Raw genomic sequence first — 22,638 nt, 5'->3', positions numbered from 1 at the left:
CATATGCAAATAGTTATCTGGGTTCGATTCCACTTCTGTCATTGAGCGAGCCAATGTGGCAAACCTCTCCAAATCCCTCAGAATGTCCATAAACAACCGCAACCAGCCCAGCCTTGGCGTTTGAAGCCGCTGTAAAACCAGATGTTCGAGGAGACATGAGCAGTTCCCCATGCAAGAAACCCCATGTCATGGCAGATGCCTCAGCCATTGGAAAGTCCCAGCGTTAGCGCACTAGAGTTTGCAAACACTGAGCTGAAGCATGTAACCTTGACGCATGAATAATGAAAACCTTTAGGTAGGGTAATTACTATGCTTATACCTGCAATGGTACATCACTGACTCAATGACAGACCTTCATTTTTACAGGCGTGGACCCCAAGCAAACTCCCTTTGGTTTACAAAAGAACTTGCGACCACAGCACTGTAGCCAGTTGTGTAACAGAGGTATTTCTGTATAGATGCCAATGTTCTCTGACACAAAATACCAAGAAATACCAGAGTTTATGAAGTCCAAATAAAAGTACTCTACACTTTACACCATGAACAGTGCTCTGTTATTGAGCGCTCTACATAAAATAAAGATATTTGTTCCACCAGTAGGGTTTATGCGATTATTTTATAGACATTTGTGTAAATGTACAATTTATGAAACCTTTTAAAGCCTAGATAACAAATCACTGCCTCTGTGTTGCACAACCTGTTGGCTACCGGCAGATGCAGAGTGTCTCGTCTTGTTCCTGGCTTGGGTCTTCTATGAGGAGCCTGAGGACAGAGGAGAAACAGCCAGAGATGGAAGGTAGAAATAGACCATGTGGTGTTTCTCATCTCCACTGGGCCAAGATGGAAGTTTGACCTGAAGAGACCTCGCTTCTGATAATCCATGTCAACACAACAAAGATGCTGTGTACAGCAACACAATCAGACAACTCATTGTGACGCCCACAGACTCACAGAGAACAATCTTCCTCTTGTTTTGCTTGCAAGTCACAGCATTGTGAAGCTTGTTTTGTTGTTTCCAGTTTGCTTGAGTCTCCATTAAATTACAATCTCTCAATTAAAATGAGATATTACTATTTCAAAGATGTTAAAAAACATTTAAAATATGTGAATGTGCAGCCAAACTAGTGTTACTGAAAAACTCCAGCTGCCAATGGTGACGTTAGCCGAGAAAGGGAGGTGACACGGGTGTTGCCACTACCTGCTACCTTGTAATTTCCCAACCAGATGGTTTCTTGACCAAACCAGAAAAACAAGCTGATCTCTAAATTCTGTCTCTTTAATGCTCTGCTAAACCATGATATTGGAAAAAAGGAGAAGAGATCATATAAAACTTCTCAAGCATGTTAGCATGTCATGATTTATGCTGATTTAAGGTAACATAGGACAAATTCTTCATATAGCAGGGTTTCTGCAGGGTGTTGAAAAAGTCTGGAATTTAATCATGTTAACTTCCTAAATACATTACAATATCATGGAGATATTATTAATGTTAATGATCATTTAATTGGGGGTTAAGAGAAATGTTTTGTTGGCGTTCATAGTTTTGACTGTCTCAGTGTGTTGTAGTTCTTTCTCAATGACACAAATATTAGCACGCTCTCATAAAATTTGAAACTAGCGTAACGTGAAGTTTATAATTGATAGTCTACTGTCTCTTTCTGTGGTTTGCATGATAATGTTGCGTTTAAAAAGTTATTCTCTCACGGGCTACTTTACCGTCTCATCAATTATGGGGAATTGGGAGTAATTATGGGAGTCCCAATATTCCTTCATATCTGTTGTACTTGACATGGGTCTTAAATTCCATCCATCATGATTTAAAAAAGATTTTGAAAAGTTAAAACCTGCCGTGACCCTGTTTAAATAGAAATGATCATCACAAAAACACACAGAGAGGCTATCTGCTCAAAACATTTATCGTGACATTACAAGGTAAATCCTTCAAGAACGTTTCATGAAAGTTCCTCCAGCACATCGGTGATTCCGGTGGATTCAGCCCCTCAGTTTCCTGGGCTAAGGTGAAGCTGTCAGTTCACAGATGAATAAGCTTTGGTCCAGAGGCGACTGGTGCCAAAGAAAGCACAGCTAAGACCCAGCAAAACTTTCCACCCAACCTCCACAACAGAGCTGCATTATGTGCAAGCTGTCTTTCACATGGAGGTGTTGGGGAAGGAGCCCCTCATATAGCCGGACTTGAGCCTTGTCAGATGGATGAGAGGGGAAACTTTAATAAGACGTTTCCTTGCTCACCGGCCCTAGATGGAGACAGCAGAGATCTGAGCAGCAGGATAAAGCTCCTCTTGTTTTCACCTGCTGTAAATGTTCTGCCGCGCTAAATGAGCCCCAAATCAGATACAGTACTTTCCATCCAGCCAACGCACTGGGCAGGAGGAAATATCTGAGGTATGAGCACAGCTTTTCTCAGAAATGTTATTGTGAAATATTTCTCCTGCTTGCTGGAGAGATATCTTTCATTGTTGATACATACTGTATGTGCTCCAAAATTGAATGCCATGACTGTGAAAATTGGGGCCTCTGTAGTAGAAGTTTCTTAGGAACATTTACTTTGGGATGGCGAGCACGGAGCTTGGACTCAAGTGTTCCGCAGATCTGCTGATTTAGCTCTGTCGAGCTGCAGCTCCCTTTCAAAAGACAACAACAGAGAGAGCTTATTCTCAGGGGGGAATAAAATGAGCCCGAGCACGGTTTGATGCAGTGCAGATACGAGGGGGCGCACACACGCAGCTCGGTCTGGCAGGCAACGGATACCTCAGATTCGCTGCACTGTTGACTGTTGTTTGGCAGACAGTAACCATGGCGAGTGGAGTCTGTATCTCCAGCACGTGACAGCTGAGCTGAAGGGAGGGCAGAGAGAGGATGAGAGTTAAACAGCGGCGTCACCTCAGAGGCACCAGAGCCTCGATGTGGCAAAACGCAGGCACGGTTAATTGTGATTCTGTGCTACGTAGAGCAAAACAAGAGCTACTCTCCTTTTAATGATGTGCTTATCTCTAATGTGAATCATAAATCTGAAGTTATATGCACTCAGTAGTTGGTGTAATTTGAAAAGTGAATGAAAATATTGGGTTCTGATTATTTATCATAATGCAATAATTTTGCAATCAGGACCAGTTTAATGCTTTGTAATCTTGCTTAAAGGTTCAGTGTGTAAGATTTAGTTGAAAGGGATTTATTGTCAGAAATTGAATATAAAATATGATGTTTTCATTTGTGTGTTTCAACTAAATTGTACGAATTGTTGTTATCTTTACCCTCGAATGAGCCCTTTATATTTAAATACTTTATATTTACATGGGGTCGGGTCCTTTCTATGGGGGCTGCCATGTTATTTACAGTAGCCCAGACTGGACAAACTAAACACCTTTGACTTTTTATGACAACTGAAGGCTACCACAGGTTCTCCTTCAATTCTGGAAGGGGAGTTTGATGTGAGGGGTATTCAGCTGCAACATGCAACTTCATCAGTAGGTGTCACTACATTCTACACACTGAACCTTTAAAGCTAGGGTTGGTAATCCTGGAAAAGCTGGCAAGCGCAGGCTACACTTGTGAAATGCAACTGATGCATCCCACCCCCTCTCGTCTAAGTTACGCCCCCAAAACACATGAACGTGCACCAACAACTGCTAGAAGCCGAATTTTCCTTCAGTGGTGTATAAGGTTGCAGGCAGGGAGGCAGGTCGGTTAGTGACAGACAGGTACGCCAGCTAATCATTTCCTTTATACCAAATGGAATGATTGGTCAGGTTTATTACATTACAGGGCCACTGACACTGGCATTTTTTATTGATGGCTGTCAAGACGTGAAGAGGATTTCAACCAGATACAAAGTTTCTCAGAAACAACTCACCATCCATACCTTTTATCTTCTCAGTGTCAATTTGGGTACAGTTTGAATACAGTTGATGAATCTGTACAGTAATGTTCACCAGGAAATGTGCCAGTGTTCAAGTGGAGGCATATAAAAACAAAGTGCTACTGTAAAGTCTTTATTGGAGTAAAATGAAAGACCAGCTTCAAAATTCAAAAGTATGAACTCTCACTCAAATGTTAAGGATGGAAAAAATATTTCTGATAGCAAAACTGTTGAACCTATTATTTTGGTTACAGTTACAAGTTTTGTTTTACTGGGTTGGCTCCTGCAATTGCCTATTGCCAGGTGCCACAGTACAGTGAATTTTTCCAGATAGACACTAGATACTGTATATTACTCCATTAGGCTCAGCCCTCAGTCAGCCACATTCCATGTCCTCCTGTCAGCTTTATGATAAATACTGCAAGGGTGCTGTGAGACATTGGGCTTAGCACATAGTCTGTCCTCGCCTATTTAATCGGCTTAATTAACAAAAAACCCTACTCAGCAAACAGCCATGAATTATTCATATTTAAATACGTGTTCCAGCCTGGGAAGAATGGGACTGTGACTGAACCGAGTAGGATGAGCCAGTAATGTATGCTGTCTTTATCTGGGCTCTCCTTCTAAGGCAGCACAAGGGAATGAAACCAAATTCAGAGATCATGTGAGTCTTTCTAAAAACCCTTGTCTATAGTTTGTCTCTATTTAAGTGGCACGCCCCCCTAACCCGTGGCAGCAGCTGCCTGTCCGTTCCGTCCCATGCTCCCCTTCGGCCGGCGATCTATATTCACCCAGAGGAGGTATTTATATATTTGCTCTTTGCTGCATTTCTTCCAGACAACCATCTGAGAATTCCTCCAGTGCCACGCAGGGGGAAGGGTGTGGAAGGGGGAATGGGCTTATTGGATAACAGTCCTTATAGATGTGGGTGACATCACTTGCCATGTTTTCCTTTCACAGGTCAACAACATCTCTGTCAGCCTGATGAGGTGACTGCACCCAGTCACCTTCTGAGATCCAATAATGAGGACAGGTCACTGAGTTGCTCTGCGGGGGTGCAGGGCTTATTGTTGGATGTATACCACTCCTCAGAATAGTTTCAATGTTGTATATAAGTATCTTTTCTTCTTCTTGTCTGATTTTCATTGTTACGATACGTTTCCCTGCGGCCATTTTGACATGAAATAGAAGGTGAACACACATGTTTCTAATCATATTAACAAAGGCTTAGTTCTATTTATGTACAAAGTCTTCAGTGATTAGTAACAAATATGTTTATCACCCATTTCCTTTCAAAATGGCTGTTGTGATAAAGGTCGAGAGCCTATATACAGTTCGTTCATAAGCCCCTAATTTAATTAAACCAATCATTTTTATGTATATACTTTTCATTGGCTTTAAATGGGGTCATGTTTATTTTCTTCATGAGTATATGAACACTCCCCTTGGACCGTTGTCTTATCTGACAGCTCCGAGTTCACGCATTGTTATATGTTTGCTGACGTTTTCAAACATATTGGCGGCCAACTATCATTGCATAGAAATTTGCTATTTTGTGATTTTTTTCTTCCGAATTTTATAATACGTCTGAGAAATATGTCCATATTCCCAATATTGCCTCATTTTCTCCCTCTGTAACTATTCCTCCTATATAAATAAAGATGGAAGACAAGACAGCTCCCCAAAAGTGAAGCCAAAGCTACTCAGTCGCTCCATAGTTGGCTGCAGTATAGGTCATAAACCCTGCCTCCTCCATGATAGTGTTTGGGACATGGACCATACTAAAATGAGGTGAAATATTATGATTCTTTTTCTCCTTCTGGGTTTAATGCTCATATCCAATAGGTGCATTACCGCCTCTGACTGTATGGAGTGTGGATCCAAAGATTGGCAGCAAACAAAAAAACATATGTAAAAAATAAATACATAAATAAAAAGAACAACATAAATAGAGATGTCATGATTGACAGCTGAGATGGTTAGGGTTAGTCTGGCACGAGCAGACCTATGGGACCTATATATCACGGATCCATCCTCCAGTCACTACTGCTCAGACTCCGCCTCTAAATTATTTTGGCTTCATTTCTGGATAGTGGGAGGAAGTAAAGACACATCGTCTGTCTTTAAATAGTTTATACACCCGCCTGCTTGCTTGATAAATTGCTAGCCACCTCCTTTTTAACATACATTTTGCCATTGCTTAGCAGCGGTGTTCTTTGAACTTGAGCCACTTGAGCGTGGGAGATACTGTCGCTGTCAGATTCAGAGGCTGACGTGAATGTTTCTTTCTGACTCAAGTTATTCAGTTCATAATTATGATCTAAAACAAATGGGATCTGAAGCTTCATAGTTGGCTTACAGAAAGAAGATAACGTTTTTTATCTTCTCATCTTTAATAGAAGTAAGCACATTTTTCAAGATGTTAAGCCTTAAATAGTAAAATCCCCCAGCGACTCCACTGAAATGAGCAGGGAAGTGACTGTGCTGATTCAAAGGCTGATATTCATTGCTTTAATCTTTCTGAAAAGACTTTGTAAAGATTACAGCTCTGATGAAGCAACACTATCCACATTGCCAGACACTCACCTTGGCTCTAGAAATGTTGCCTCCTGTTCATTTTCAAGTTGCCTCTGGTCTCTGCTTAAATCCTGACTCTCAATTCATGCAAGAGAGATGACTCAATGCTGAACTCTCCAAGTGGTAGCTACATTTTCATGTAAAGAGTTTTTCTACTCATATTTCATGTCATCGAGTATTCTGTATTTACCTAAACATTTCTTAAATGTCTGTCTGACTGTGGAATGTAAGCGAACCATTCATCTTTTCTGCTTCAAACTTGGAATGTGCGTCCTTAATGGCCTGAGGAATTGCAGTTTAGAATAATGTGCGATAAGGACACGGGATACGTTCAATATTAAAACCATTTGAATAAACAGTCTAAAAGCGCCTTGCAGTTATTGGGGGGGTGCGGCAGAGTGCCTTCAGTCTGCGGACAAAGTTGAGAATGTAATCATTCCATCAGTTCAATCTGTCTTTAAAGTAAAAGCCCAATGTTTGTTTTGTTGCAACAATGCATTATATCAAGCTGAATTACACAGCTTTGCTGAATTTTGGTCTAAAGACTGTCAATTGCTTAACAGACCTCTGAAATAGCCAACATGCAATCTATGAAAAAAAACAGCATTTAAGTAAATCATTCATACTTATATAAGCCACACATGTGAACAGTAAAAAAAAAGCCAATTCCGTTTAATTCTATGAAAAAATTGCCTAAAAAAATCTGAATTGCTAAAAGCAGGTAACCCAGATAAACCAGGTAGGATGAACGCAAAGTTTTCTAACTTCACTCTGCACCATAGACTTTTCATAAAAAGCTCTGCACACAAAGTCCAGCACACAAACAATAAAAAGTGACAGTGTATCGTAGAACTGTTGGATGACTCACTAACGACAAGAAATAATTCTGAAGTAGCTCGGGAGCATCCCTTCACCAATCAAACAGCTCATTCCAAACAAACATGTTTAGAACGTGCACTGCTAGTTTGTTAATCATGTAATGTGAGTTTTACCTGTTTGGAGTTACAGTTAGAGAAAGTGCAGTCCATGAAACCACTGGGTGTTCAGGTCAGAGGACAACATTCCTGTCATTATGGCCGACAGCCTTCAGGATTCTCCCTTTTAAGGTAAGACCCCACTCTGTTTCTCCTCATCCCTGTGCAGGCCAGATCCCTCTGTCTCCCGGGGGCTCAGTGGGTGCCCCAGTCTCCTTTTATAAGTTGTCACCAGCCAGTCATGCGATCACATCTGCAGGAAATTTCCTAACAGGTTCTTTTCCCTACGACCCTAAAAAAGACACAGCAGCTGGCGGCCATTCATTTTACGCTTTGTTTGGAGGAGCTTTTACACTTCAGATTTGCACGGTTGAATTTGGCAGTAAAGCGGAACAACACACATTACAGAGAGAGAGATTGAAAGAAAAACACGGCTCTCCAAACTTCCAATTTTAGATCAAAAGTGGTGGGGAGCAGTGTGTTGATGACATTCTCATATAGTGCTGTGGCCTCTGTCCTGCACTCAAGAGCTGCATTGTGCTTCCACATGAAACACACCACGCCACGTCTGCAAAACTCATCTCATTTCCATTTGACACCGTGGGGAGTAAAGCAATATAACAGCTTATACTTCAACTTCTTTCACTGGACTGTCAATCATCTTTGAGGACTGAGGAGCCCCCATCAACATTAAGAATGTCTTGGACAGAGTCCCACTATACATCAGGATCAACAGTCAATGAAAACCTATGCTAGATAGATATTTATATAACTCTTTTTTCTAGTCCTGATGACCACCCAAAGTGCTTTACAGTACAGTTTTCTTGCCACACATTCATACAGTGCATCTATAGGCCTCACCTTCCCTATGAGATCAGCACAGCCGTGAGGGGCAATTTGGGGTTCAGTATCTTGCCCAAGGAAACTTTGGCAAGCAGAATGGAGAATGATGGGATCAAACCGCCAACCTTCTGTTTAGAGGGTGACCCGCTCTACCCCCTGAGCCACAGCCGCCCCGAAAAAGCACCTAAGAATTTCGGAGGTAAAGTAAAAGTAACAGGCTGTGCAAATGCTCAACAAATTAAACAAAAATACTAAACTTAAGTGAGGAAAACAATTATTATTATTATTAATTCAAACATATTGTGCAAAGGTAAAAGTGTGTTTCTAAGGCTTAACTTAGGTGAATAAAAAGTACTTAAGACCACTGTGTAGAAGTGGATACATCAGAGGACGTGTCAGTAATTAGAAGCAGTCAGTCAGTCAGGAGTTTGAAGAATATGTCTTCAAATATACTGTTTTTCCAAATAAAATATATGCCTGTATATCTCTTCCCTGTAGGTCTGTGAATCAAGATTTTAATTCTTCACTCAGCTGTCAGAGAAAAATATACAATATGTCCAGAGAGCGCTCTCTAGCCAAGTTGTGCCATAACCTCAGGTTTCTTTGCTGGTGGCATGACTTCTTCTATGTTGTTGCACAACAAGCTCATTAATCCCTCACACCAACTCTTACATAATTGACCTTTCCCAGGGATCACAGGTCACAGGGTCTTCTTTTTCTTGCGAGAGGGGAAAATACCAGCGATGAAGTCTCCCAGATGCAAAGTTCATTTGTTTTTAGGGCTGTCAGTGGGTTTGAAGAACAGGACATTCTGTGAGGAATATTCCAAAATAGTCACTGAACACTGAGGTCAAAGTCAATGACCTCTGAGGACCTCTTGGTGCTCTTGGCCTTCGGCTACTGCTCTGCCGTCGAGTTTTTTGAAATATACCCAAATGTCAAATTGATGGATTATTGGTAGTTAATCAGATAAGGAGCCTTCAAAAACAGACATATTAATACTGCTATGAAGAATAGTTTTAAGAGAAAAGTAGTAGGCCACTGATCACAAAGTTCAAATCAGGACAGTAATGGAATGAGCCCACTTCAACGAGTTTATAAGAGCATTAATGTACAGCATAGGAGGACAGTAACTAAGTACATTTACTCCAATACTGAAAGTGCACATCTGATGTACTTTACATTCGTATTGGCATTTATGCAACTTCCTACCTCTACTCATACTTTTTACTCCACTACATTTGCAGTTACTGTTCAGATGTCAGTGTAATCCATGTATCTCCACATGTTGACTGTTTGTGACAAACTGAAGGATGAACTGTCCCTTTGTGTGTTGAGAAAATCAGAAATCAACTCTTTAAAAAGCCTCTTGGATCAGCAGGAAAACGCATCTTCACAAAGCTGTAAACAGGCTGTTTATCTGAGCGCATGAAAAGACTTATGATGATCTTAGAGAATATGATACAATGCTGTAGATAAAACTAACCAGCGTTGTATAAAGTAGTTAAATGATCCTAACCTTAAACATATACAGTAGTAAAATGCAACATAGAAATGAATGCAGCAGGAATATTAATCCAAATGGTTATGTTCTGTAGTAGTTTTGAATCCAGGACTTACTTGTGGTGGAGTATTTTCAAAGTGTTTCTTTTACTAAAGTTAAGGATCCGAATACTTCTTCCACGACTGCTGTCCAGTAGCTTTACATGTGTGAAGACAATATAATTTGGACTTCTATGGTTCTAGACAGCAAGTTTGTTTTCACCTCGATCCTGGTGAGGAGACTGACACACACACACACACACACACACACACACACACACACACACACACACACACACACACACACATTTAGTATTATTTATTATGGAAGTTAAAATTTTAAGTTTTCAAGGGCTTTAAAAATGTTACTGATTTATGTCCAAGGTAAACAGAGGTATTATGGTGGTTTATAATAAAGAAAACTTGCAATGTCCTTGTGACTTATAGGAAACAAAGCTCACCTACAATTTTACTTCTACCTTTGCTGCATGTCAGCTCCATGGACTGGATGTAAAGGTCAGCTCTTCTTTGCTCTGTGTGTTTCGTATCAATTTCTGCTGCATCATCTGTCAGATCGCTGGGTTCCTGAATCTCCTTCCTGCTCCTGTGATAACAGACTGAGGTTTTTCACATCAAGGTCACTCCCATAGCCCAGATTCAGACTAAGCGGGAGGACATAACAAAAATGTCAAACCTTGCTGATGAAGAGAGGCTTTAAACAACACTGAGTATGAAGTTGATACTAATGTATTTAACACCACTTTCTCACCACTGCAAATGAGAAAATCAAATATGTTGTATCACAAAGGATTTTTGAGATAATGTAATTTCGGTTTAAGACATGATAACCATTTTAAATTGTAAAAAGAAGCCATGTAAAATCACCCTTTTGTTGTTCCTATTGCATAAGATAGATTCTACGTATTAATTTACCGACATGAGTTATTTTCTTTTTTTTGTGTGTTTGTTTGTGTTCTTTTATATGGTCTTATTATATTGTTGAGAAGTAAATGCTGGTAGAAAGCAGAAAAAAGTGTTTCTAAAGTGTATAGATACATATAAGTCATCATTCCAACAATGAGAATTACCGTTTTATCTTAAAACTATAAAGTGAAAAAATCCTCCAGTTTGGAAAAATGTGTATAAAAATTATCAAACCTTATGAGACCTGTGGAAAACCTCACAGTGGTTACAATGAACAGTGAGCAGCGCCCTCTGCTGTTCTGATAGATGGCGTCCGTCTGCTGCTCTGCGTCTACAGCCCATCTAAACCTGCTCATTACCGATCTGAACGCAGACTCATTTAACAAAAGGGCTTTAACAATCACAGATTTAATTTCATTAAGAGGATTTTTGTCCTTTGTTGGCATGAAGCCGATCTCCAGACCACCCGGATTTGTCTTGACTGGAACATTCCTCACTTATGAATGTCAAGCACAATTAGGATTGAATGCGTCGCCATGTTGTCCCGGGACCAAGACCTCCTTTGTGTGGAGAGATTAACATGTGTCGTGGTGGTTAAAATGTGGATAATCTGTTTATTCTATACAGGGACCTAATTCCTCCTAAACTTTCTATGTTCTGTGTCCTAACCTTACAAACTGTTGTGACTACTGAACAGAAGTGTTTTAGTGATCAAAGTGTGTCGATGGCAATGCAGATCAACGTTTTTGTGCTTTAACCCCACAAATCAGATCGTGGCAGCTCCACCGTCATTCAACTTCCATCCGTCACAACAGGGTCGGGTCAGGGGTGATCCTGTCGGGGCTAAACGGTCAAAGCACAGAGTGATCTGTTAGTGTGGTTAAGTGGCCGATGAAACACGCAGATAAGTCTGAACTGCGTCACATGGTGTAGATAGTGAAGATCATCACATGAGGATGATGTGGCGATAACTTTTCTTTTTTACTGATATATTATAAGAGACGCCCCCTGTATAAGAGGCCCGTGCAGAGGAACAGACTGACAATGTCCAATCAAGGGTTACTTACAGCTCATTTACAAAAATTATGTTTTACTAATGACATTATCTGGTTGGCACTTCCATCCCGGGGCAGAGAGAGGAAGAATGAAAATGACTCAACTATTTTGTGGTCTGGCCTGATCCCAAGATCCCAAGTCCTTTGCATGCAACCGGCTAATTCGTCCGGCCGGCTAACAACGTGCTTGCGTGCAAGTGGATCATTAGCAACCCGTCAGAAACGGTAGCCAAACCTGTCACATGCGCCCCGGGTCACTCTATGTGGGGCTGACTGCTGGGGGCCATGACACCACACACACACACACACACACACACACACACACACACACACACACACACAGCCAAGGAAAACTAAATGAATGAGCAATGACAGGCTGCTAATAAAAGCAACACAGACTAATGTTCACACTGTTTATTTTACAAAATTTACCATTTTCTTCTCTAGATTCTAGATTTAAAGCAGATGAAGTAAAACCGTTTACAGATTTCGAACCAATACATTCTGATTGAATAAATAAATGTAATAAGTACACGTAGATACTGTATCATTACACTGATCATTTTTTATTAAAAGTTAATAAAAAAAGATATATATACATTCGAATTTACTTTTTCCAAATGATCACTGTTGCACTTCTGTGCTTTTATATAACTGTTATAAAACTAAGTTAAACAGAGTGGTTTTAGGTTTTGTTTGCTTTGGAGAAGACTTTATTTGCTTAATTTATTTGCTTGACTCGTGCTGCCAATCCAGTGCAAGTGAAATGAGCAGCATTTGTCCTCAAAACATTGACATTTATGAAATTCAACATATTTTAACACATATCAAAACATAAAAACAAATAAATCATCTGATGGATGTGACACAGTGTGTGGCTGCATTCCACCAGTGTTAAAAGTATTTATTTATTTTGGGTGAATTGAACCTTTTAAGCCTCCTGAGTAGTTTAAGTAGTTTAAGCAACGAAACGTCTGCAGCGAGTGTTATAATGTTATTCTGGTACAACTTTCTCAAGAGACACCATTTATAAAAAATATAAATATAAAAAAATGTCTCATTGATGGTAATTCATCAGTTAATAATGCTTTAAAGATCAGTTAGGCTAAGCCATTAATTAACCCTACATTTGGTTTATCAGGTTGTAGTAAAACCTCATGCAGAAAAACACTTTCACTGACATAATCATATTAACATTATTATTTAATTATCATTATAATCGTATTATTTAACTGACATATAAAGTTTGACAAAGTGTTGACTACAACACAGCACAGTACAGTAAATATCAAAGTGGTGATGTAAGAGCAGCAGAGCTCTCTGTTGTTGGATAAGAACCCTGAATGAAACGTGTGGATTATAACATGTATGTCTGTCAGATACTGCACTGAGTCATCGTGTTTGCAGTTAAAAATGTTAGGATGACATTAACTAAGGAGCCATCAGCAAACATTAGTCATCTGCAGTTATAACTGTAAAGAAGTTATACCTTTAAGTTGAGTCATTATGTTCACATTGCATTGCAAATGTTTACAATTTAAATGGAGATGTCCTGCAGCCTTTTCCCACAGTGTAGAAGGTCAAACAGTCACCAGAGGTCTAACTCCTGAATTAGAGAGCTAATGACACAGGGTCAAGGCCTCATGACTCAAACACGGCCAGCCAGTGAGTGACAGCACCAGCATGTGTGTCGTTTTCTCTATGGTGGTAAATTTTAGATTTAGAGAGAGAACGGTGGAAGAGGCATGATTGTCGTTTTTTATGATTTTTACTGTGTTTGCAAAACTGGGGGACTTGAAGAGCACATACCTCCATCAAGGCCGATTAGTCATCATGTCGCTTGTGTATGTAATGAGATCAGATACATATACAATGTATGCAGACATTTTCTACAAACTGCCTGAACGTTCACCTGTTCATATTTACATACACTACCGTTCAAAAGTTTGGGGTCACTTAGAAATTTCCTTCTTTTTCAAAGAAAAGCACTGTTTTTCTCAATGAAGATAACATTAAATTAATCAGAAATACACTCTATACATTGTTAATGTGGTAAATGACTATTCTAGGTGGAAACGTCTGGTTTTTAATGAAATATCTACATAGGTGTATAGAGGTCCATTTCCAGCAACTATCACTCCAGTGTTCTAATGGTACATTGTGTTTGCTAATCGCCTTAGAAGACTAATGGATGATTAGAAAACCCTTGAAAACCCTTGTGCAATTATGTTAGCACAGCTGAAAACTGTTTTGCTGGTGAGAGAAGCTATAAAACTGGCCTTCCTTTGAGCTAGTTGAGTATCTGGAGCATCACATTTGTGGGTTCGATTATACTCTCAAAATGGCCAGAAAAAGAGAACTTTCATGTGAAACTCGCCAGTCTATTCTTGTTCTTAGAAATGAAGGCTATTCCATGCGAGAAATTGCGAAGAAACTGAAAATTTCCTACAACGGTGTGTACTACTCCCTTCAGAGAACAGCACAAACGGGCTCTAACCAGAGTAGAAAGAGAAGTGGGAGGCCCCGGTGCACAACTCAGCAAGAAGACAAGTATATTAGAGTCTCTAGTTTGAGAAATAGACGCCTCACAGGTCCTCAACTGGCAGCTTCTTTAAATGGTACCCGCAAAACGCCAGTGTCAACGTCTACAGTGAAGAGGCGACTGGGATGCTGGCCTTCTAGAGAGAGGGCAAGAAAAAGCCATATCTGAGACTGGCCACAAAAAGAAAAGATTGATATGGGCAAAGAACACAGACATTGGACAGAGGAAGATTGGAAAAAGTGTTATGGACAGACGAATCAAAGTTTGAGGTGTTTGGATCACACAGAAGAACATTTGTGAGACGCAGAACAGGTGAAAAGATGCTGGAAGAGTGCCTGACGCCATCTGTCAAGCATGGTGGAGGTAATGTGATGGTCTGGGGCTGCTTTGGTGCTGGTAAAGTGGGAGATTTGTACAAGGTAAAGGGATTTTAAATAAGGAAGGCTATCACTCCATTTTGCAACGCCATGCCATACCCTGTGGACAGCGCTTGATTGGAGCCAATTTCCTCCTACAACCGGACAATGACCCAAAGCACACCTCCAAATTATGCAAGAACTATTTAGGGAAGAAGCAGGCAGCTGGTATGCTGTCTGTAATGGAGTGGCCAGCGCAGTCACCAGATCTCAACCCCATTGAGCTGTTGTGGGAGCAGCTTGACCGTATGGTACGCAAGAAGTGCCCATCAAGCCAATCCAACTTGTGGGAGGTGCTTCAGGAAGCGTGGGGTGAAATCTCTACAGATTACCTCAACAAATTAACAGCTAGAATGCCAAAGGTCTGCAATGCTGTAATTGCTGCAAATGGAGCATTCTTTGACGAAAGCAAAGTTTGAAGAACAAAATTAATATTTCAAATAAAAATCATTATTTCTAACCTTGTCAATGTCATGACTATATTTTCTATTCATTTTGCAACTCATTTGATAAATAAAAGTGTGAGTTTTCATGGAAAACACGAAATTGTCTGGGTGACCCCAAACTTTTGAACGGTAGTGTATTTCATTAAGATCACTGCTTTATTTGTTGAGAAATTCCCATAAAATGTTGAAAATTGCCCTATCGCGTACCAAGTCCCAAAAGTACCTACCAGTGATATTTATTTTTTATTGTGTGCGCACAAAATAATAACTTGATGAATATCTTGCACGCACAAGATATGAACAAATTGTTCCCACAAGATATTACAACTTCATGAATCTGCATCAAATGATTCCTGCTAATGACAATCGCGAGTCTCTGTACAAGTGCAAGAAAGAATTTCATTAAATGACTTTCCAATGTGAAAATAAAACTTGATTAGCTGCGTTCTCTTCATTGACACTGTGTGCATCTACAGTCGAGACAAACTTGAATTTTAAGTAAATTATCTTGAACAAAATATTAACAATAAATAAAAAATCACCTGTCAAGACTTTAGGGGCTTTGTATTCTCACAGTGTTAAGGAAAGTTAAAGAACATTTCTGAATGAAAAGTTAATGTGCTCTACCTTGGCCCATACCTGTCACCAAGTTTCAAGACAATCGGTTTGGTATTTTTTGCCTAATCGAGCTAAAAGACAAATGAAAATGAAAACATGGCCTCAAATGCTGACTCTGATTTGCAGGCAGTGAGGGAAACGAGGAGGCTTTGAAATCGAATCATTAATCCTTTTAGAAACATCAAACTTGAGTGTGGTCAGAAGTCATATTAGTGAGTGTGATTATCCACTGTAGATTGAGTTTTCTTGTTATACGAGGAACCACTGGGTGTCACTCTGTCATCACTGAGTAACATCCAAAGACCATATCTCTGTGCTGCCATGAAATCACAGGCAGCAGAGAACTTTGAACTCACAGGGCGCAGGACGTCAACACACTGACAGTTAATAAGTGTCTCAGCACTGGACTGTAAGGACTCCCTGGGCTTGTGGTTTTATAATTACTCACATATTCACAGTGTTGAAAATGGTCCCACACTCTGGTTCAAAAGCACCAAACCTCTAAAAGTCTATTTCCTATTCACAACAGAGTATTAGGGCCACTATAATATTATATTGTATATTTACATTATTAAATGTGTAATATCATGCGAATAAAGTCATCATTTTAGGCTACATGTCATAGAGGGGAAATATCAGAAGATCAGCAGCCAGCATTAAAATGAGGAATGTGGAGCTACTGTAGTAAAGGTTTCACAAATAACAAAATTTTGTATCTTTTCATCAGCACCACATTATCATTAGTATCAGGATTTAGAAAATACTGAGTAAGAAACTTCTGAAGAAAGAACCTCACAGAGGACTTTTTATGACTTTTTATCTCATTAAATTACTTCATTCTCATAATATTAGTACTTTATCTCGTAATATTGCGACATTCTTCTCAGTTACCACTTTATTCTCATAACATTGTGATATTATTCTCATGATATTACGGCAATATTCTTCAATTCTTCAATATGACCCTAATATTCACACATATTTATTGATGTGAACTTGTGTTTTGTCTTGAGAAAAGTAAAAAATAAACTGAATGACACAGCAGTTTTTGGAAAGTTTTAATAAGAAAAATACTATAAACAAAACAATAGAAGATTCCTCCTGTTTTGTGGAAAAATTGATGGTAAATTCTTCTCCACCATCAGGAGAAGACAAAACATAAACATGAGATCATCGTTCCCTAGATGTTGAAAATATGTTAAATTAAAACGAAGTAAATATTAATCTTTAAAATTTTCCTCAGGGTGTTTTAAGGGTTTTATTGAGTGCCATTAAACGCCATTAAAAGTTTGATTTTATTTTCAAATGTAAGTCTACACATGATTTTGAACAGAACTTCAAGTTCAGCACCATCTAATTATGACCTGCCTCCTTGTGTTTGTATTACAAGGGGCCTCTCGCTGGCACTAAAACTGAAAATTATGAGGGAATATTCCAGCAGCTTAATCCTTGCATGCTAACTGATCCGTTAAAACCCCAAAATGATCCCGTCCAAGTCAGCTTTTCTAAATTACATAAACCTTATTAGAAGAGTTTAACAACTCAGAAAGTGGAGCAGTCACAATCGAGCTGCCATATGACTGAACTCTCAACTGTGAGAGCAGCGAAATTATGTTGTTTTTGAAATATCTTCTGTAATCTCACACGAAAACCTTTTGTTTCATGTTTAAACCAATTGCGGTGACTTAGCAAGCCATGTGGAAAGTTTTTGTTTGGTCTTAAGTGATCACAGTTCACAGTTCTGGCCCGGCTGTTTTGTTATTTAGTTTTTTTTGTGTGAATGTGTGCATTTGTACATTTACATGTCTATTTGGACACTGTATGTAGTGATTAAATAGACAAGACAAGTTCAGCTGCTTGTTTCAAGGTGGTGAGATCAAGGAAAAAGCAGTTGAAAGCCGACTGAAGGGAACAAACAGTTTTTGAGTTTGAAGTGTTGGTTTCTTTCAGTATTTATTTATTTATTTGAAGTTTGAAGTTCTTAGACTTCAAACTGGTCAAAAATCAAAAGGAAGGTGGTGAATCACACAGGAAAACCTTCCTAGTGTTGATTATTTAACCGCATGTGCCATCTAGTGTTCAAATGAATATGGTGCAACACAAACTGCTGTCTGTACAGTGCTGTATAACAATTCAGACTAAATGGTGAATTCAAAATGTTTTATGTAAGAAGTCTTATTAAGAAAAATCACATGTACTGTATATATCGTATATCCTGTATAAATACACGCAAAAAAACTGAACAGTTTATCATGATACCGTAATACACAGCTATGACAGTGTTGGACCAACAATGTGTTTGTGGTTGGAAACACCATCATGTGAGCAAATTACACATTAGTGGAAGAAAACTCACTGAAATCTCAATTCCTTTAAAAACCGAAACTCTGTATTGTCACTTTTATCACTGACTATGTTTACATGGACACCAAAACTAAGACTGTCACCCTTATTCAGAATAAGACATTATTTCTGCTGAAAGGAGAACTCAGGCAGCAGCCTATGTCTCATGCAAAAGGTTTTAATGTAGACTTGATGCATCAAGGAGACCAGAAGGTGGAACAATATACAAATGCTAACAGAGCAACATGAGCAATTGTCACCCCCAAGTCTGAAGATGTCTCCCACAGCATCCCAGTATATCTTCCTCTACTTGCGTCACCCATTCTAACAGCACATCCATGAAAGGCTATATTTCTGTCACTCTCTATGTTACATGTAGGTGTTTGCATCCTATTGGATAGTTAAGCCTAAAGAACGCATTCCTAATTCACATTGTGTCCTTACGTGTTGCCACTGGTGAAATACGCAAAAGAGTTAAAGTTGGTGAGAATTTAAGTTGGTTCCTCTCTGTCTGGTGCATCTGAGTTAGATATGAAAGTCTCTAAACTTGGACACTACAATGTACTGTTGGATGGCCCTTGTATCTATAACCTGACATCGGTCCTGCTTAGAGAGAGTAGGGAGTATCTGTGGAATTAGACAGGCACAAAAAACAATAATGAATTTATAAAGACAGCACTGACGATACTAAAAGAAAAAAGATGGGGCTCAGTTGAGCCACTGTTAGATCTAATAGGTTCTGCTGAGAATAACCCCGAAGGTTTTGGTTCATTAGACTTTTAGTGGACTTGTATTACAGCTATAATTCATTTGCAAATGAAGATTGAATTACTATCATTGTAAACAACTCAGCAGTGTATGAAGTAGTTAGCATCACCTTAAAATAAATCTGAATTCAAGGCAGGTATGTACAGGACTTGGTAACATTAGAGTGAGTTCAGAATGACCCAGTGCAGAGCCCAGACTCAACACATGTACTGAGGAGAGGAATGAGCTCAGAGGACTGCTCACAATATGAATATAATACAATATGAACATAATACAATATGAATATAAGAATATGACTGAGCTGAGGCAGCTCTGTAGGAAGAATGGTCCAAAGTTCCTGCTGCTGCCAGAGGAGGTTTTGAGAATGTTTTAAATCCAACGTTGTTTACCCCTGAAACTCCAAAAGGGTTTTGTGGACTCAAACACTTCACCCACCCCTCCATCGGCATAGTGGTGTTTTTTATTTTTTAATACAGGACAAGATGTTGAATATACCTTATATGTTTGAAGGTCTTCTGCACAATTTAGGTAAGCAGGTGTTAGCGGCCACCAGCGGATGTTAGGGACATAACTTCAGTTATACCTTTTGAGGGAGGCCACACATCAATGCCACTTCATGTGTTTTGGCCTTGAAATCAATGATACAGGCCGAGCTTGAGGGTACACTGAGTCTAATGGTAAATCTGACTGGCTACTGGCTTGAATGGCAGTACTTGGAAAGCCATGTGGCTCTCTCAGTAGATCAGACATCATTACCTCTATGCCTTTTTAAACTAAACACTTTCCCAGTTTAGAAGAAAGGACAAAATGGAGAATATCCCTTGTACGTTCTACCTCACTCATTAATGCCTACCGCCAGTTGGTTTTATCAGATGTTAGTGGGCACCAGTGGATCTTAGGGACATATCTTCAGCTGTGTACCATGGTGAGTAAATAATGAGTTAATCTTAATTTTGGGGTGAAATGTCCCTTTAAATGTTGGTACGGATCTGAATAAATGGGAATAAATTGTTTTAATCTATCTCTTCATCCAGCTGCATGTTTCCTTGGCTTGAATAGGAAACTAAACCAGGGGGGGATCCAGGGGCTGGGTCAAGTGGGGGCACTGGCCCCAGCTAAAATCTGATTGGCCCCTGTCAGTAGTTTTTTATTTTAAACTTACTAATAATATCAACAATACATGCACAATGTGTTTGAACACAGAACATTTTTTAAATTATGTTCAATTATGTGTGGCTTTGCTTGAATCAGGAATTGTGCATGGATGTTGGACATATAATTGGCCCCTCTGTTTAAACTGGGGCCCCTTTATGGCCCCTGATTTAGAAAAATCCTTATTCTGCCACTGGCTTGTCTGATATCTGCAATTTGTGTCCTGTAGCTACACGACAACTTCTGAAGGAGCAGCTGTGCTTAACAGTACAGTTTGTGGTCAGTTTGAGGTCCTTTGCAACTTTTCATGACAGCAGCAACTTGCGATGTCATTGTGCTGATTGAGATTAAAGTCATGTGCTCGGTGTCTGACTATCTGCCATTGTCCTGCATACAAACAGCCATTGATCAATAGTGACACAGCAAAGGTTACATCGGCAGGAACAGTGGGAAACAGTGGGATGAAATAATGGGACTTTAGTTTGGACAGCAGAGTATTCTATGACCATTTGACTCAGGATGGTTACACATACTGTATTTTCATGATTGTGCACCACTGAGGTCACATAATGCATCATTGTTTCTGCCCATTAAAAATATCATGAAAGCTAAAATGCTGAAAAATATGCATTACGCATACTTCCTTTTTAAACATACCCTTCTTCATATTATATACAGTACATGTACAGTACAACATTGGTGCTGACGTGTCATCAGAATCTCATGGGATCAATAAGTTTATTGATCATTTACTGATGGGATATTGGACCACACAGGATTTTTCAGAAACTAGAGCCCAAGAACTCTTACACACAAACACACGCGTCTCGTTGCTGTGGACAAGAAGTAAAGCTCGATGCAAGCAGTACTTCATCACATCCTGATACAGTCAAGAGAAATGGGTGGTCCAATTTCAGATTTTTATCCCAGGTGATGGATTCATCAGTAAAACAAGAGTGGGTGTATAGAGCAAAACAACAGATGCGAAATAAAAACACAGATCTTGATGCTCCATTACAGCCGTATTGTTCAGCAGGATGAAGAGCGGAGAAAACAGATAAGTGATATCAAAACTTCAGGCAGCTTGTTTTCGCTGATCAGACTGGTCAGACTTCAGCATCGTTTTAAAATCCACCATTCATCATTCAGTGGTGCGTTCACTGAGTGGTATTTTACTTCTCCCCCTTGTGTTTTCTTTCCCCCCCCCCCAAGTTATTCAGCCAAGACACTGCTGAATAATTCTCAACCATCTAAATATCTTAGAGCAAAGGGGAATCAGTATAAATTTGTATGACTTAATATTGTAATCTCAATTCTAATATTCAGAGAGAAAGGTAAAGTAAAACCCTCAATATTACTCAACTCGTACATTTTAATTGCTTTAGTGCAAAAGTCAACCCTCAGTTAAAATAACCCTGACCTTCTGGGAGCCATGGCTAACTATAAATGCATCGAAGTGATTAAATGTTTCACTGTAAGGCTTCAGCTTATGCTATCTCAGTTCACCCTATGCTCATCATCTGTAGGATGTCATCATGAAATCCCTCTGCTCTGCTTTATTAACGGTCATTAGACATACATCCTGTTTGCCATACGATGGGAGGTAATGGCATTAACCAAGAGGCTAAATTCAATTAAATGCTTTTTTTAAAAGCAAGGAGGAGCAGGGAGAGAGAACGCTGCAAAGTCATCCATCACACAGTGTATCCATAGCAACAGTGGAGCTGTGGTAAGGGGTTACACCCTGTATTTGGGCTGTACAACTCCCAGTTCCCACCCCCTGAGTTCTACCATGATGAGTCTGGTGTCATTAATCACCTGAGATCGTACTGGATAATCTATCATTGTCCGTCTTGGCTTCACTTAATAAGTGAGGATTATTGGCCTTTAAAGGGAAATTCTGATGTATTTCAACCTGGGTCGTCTAATATTTATAACCACTCTGAATATGGGTCATGCTAACTTTGCCATCTCCATCAATGATGTAGAAATGCGGGAACCACAATTTGACCAAAGCACTGTAAATCTTTGCAATGAGCGTTAGCCCCTTTAATTATCAACAAAAAATGTATTTAAATTTTAGGCAAATTATTTGTGAATTGTCTCTGAGTGAATACAGAGTGTACTCTCCTGGATCAGCTTTTAATCATGGTTAATCAACTACTTTTTGAGAATAGTTGACAACCAAAATGGAGTAGTCATGAATGCCCTAAAACATACAACTATTCACACCTACATATAATTTACAATTCACCAATTCACCTGTGGGTGCAGGTCCTCCACTGACCAGAAGGTTGGCGCTTCGTCTTCCCCATTGTATGTGCTGAAGTGTCTTTGGGCAAGATACTGAACCCCAATTTAGGCCTGATGGACTTTGCCAGTCGTGCGTTAGTGATGTTTGGTAGAAAAAGTGCTGCACGTAGATGCAATGCCTGAATGTGTGTGTGTGTGAATGGGTGAATGGCAAAACTGTACTGTAGAGTGCTTTGAGTGGTCATCAAGACTAGAAAAGCTCTATGTTAACAGAAACCTTTTACCTAACCTTAATCTACAATTAAAAT

This window comes from Hippoglossus stenolepis, chromosome 12, assembly GCF_022539355.2.
Source record: "Hippoglossus stenolepis isolate QCI-W04-F060 chromosome 12, HSTE1.2, whole genome shotgun sequence".
NCBI lineage: Eukaryota > Metazoa > Chordata > Actinopteri > Pleuronectiformes > Pleuronectidae > Hippoglossus > Hippoglossus stenolepis.
This window is presented reverse-complemented; position numbering follows the sequence as displayed.